Source organism: Hibiscus syriacus, unplaced genomic scaffold (genome assembly GCF_006381635.1).
Source record: "Hibiscus syriacus cultivar Baekdansim isolate YM2019G1 unplaced genomic scaffold, ASM638163v2 tig00110705_pilon, whole genome shotgun sequence".
In the NCBI taxonomy this organism is placed as follows: domain Eukaryota; kingdom Viridiplantae; phylum Streptophyta; class Magnoliopsida; order Malvales; family Malvaceae; genus Hibiscus; species Hibiscus syriacus.
The window spans coordinates 1,017,168-1,018,325 of record NW_024062831.1 but is presented as its reverse complement, the minus strand read 5'-3'; positions in this window follow the sequence as shown (position 1 = coordinate 1,018,325).

The window sequence follows — 1,158 nt, the reverse complement described above, 5'->3', positions numbered from 1 at the left end:
CTGAAACTTTACAATTTGATCACTAACCCGATATTGAGGATGATACAAACAACATGATGGAACATACAAAATGATGCTGACCTACTCGACAGTATAATTAAAATCAACTTGTATAATCTACTGTTAAGTGTGATTTAGGAAATCTCAATTTTAACAGTCAATTCTCAAACAATTATCCTAAGCTAAATTCACCACTATCTCATTTCCCTGAGATTACAAATATACATGTTCATCATCAAACATCCTAGCGTGTTTTTATCTTTTCATAGAATATTTTTATAAATCTTTGTAAGAGGTTCGTCAGACATTTTCGATGCCCTAAATTAAAATTTAAAAATAACCTCTTATAGAATTAAAGTATATTTTATTATTTTAAATAATTAATTTAATATTACATTAATAAATTATTTTATTAAATAATACATTAAATACAACTAAGAAAGAATAAAAAAAAAATTAAATGCGGGTATGATAGCTTGGTTTTGAATAATAAAAATAAATAAATAATGATGTATTATTTTATTGTTAAATTGAAATTGGAGAAGGCTAAAAGTTAAAGAAACTTTGATAAATTAAAGAATGAGATTTAAAAAAGAGAGAAAATTATGGTTAAATTTAATTCAAAATTAAATGAATTATAAGGAAGATGGGAGAATACAGTCAAAAATTAAGAAATTTTAAAAAATAGAAATCCCAATTATAAACATAAAAATTAAGGAGTCTAATTATAAATATAAAAATTAAGAGTCTAAACTACTATTCAGGGTGCTCCTTCGAAGACCTTACCCTACGTATACATAAGGATATCCATTGATAGCATCATTTTAAATATCATTGCGTTGCATCATACATTTTCAAAGATACTACTAACAATTCTACTACGTTATAATATAATTTATTTAGTTTGACAAACATAATTTTAAAAAATTAGGGGTATATTAAAAGAAAACTAAACTAATAAAAACTGTAAATATTGAGGGGCTAAATTCAAGATCCTGCCTTAATTTTAAACAAAGCTAAAAAATAAGTTCCCAAATGACTGAAAATTATTAATTCAAAAAGTTGATGACTAATTTGGAGCAAATAAAAGTAGAGAGACTAAATCGGCAGTTATTCCTATAATTTAATCGAAGAAATTAGGAAGATTTTCCGGATCTA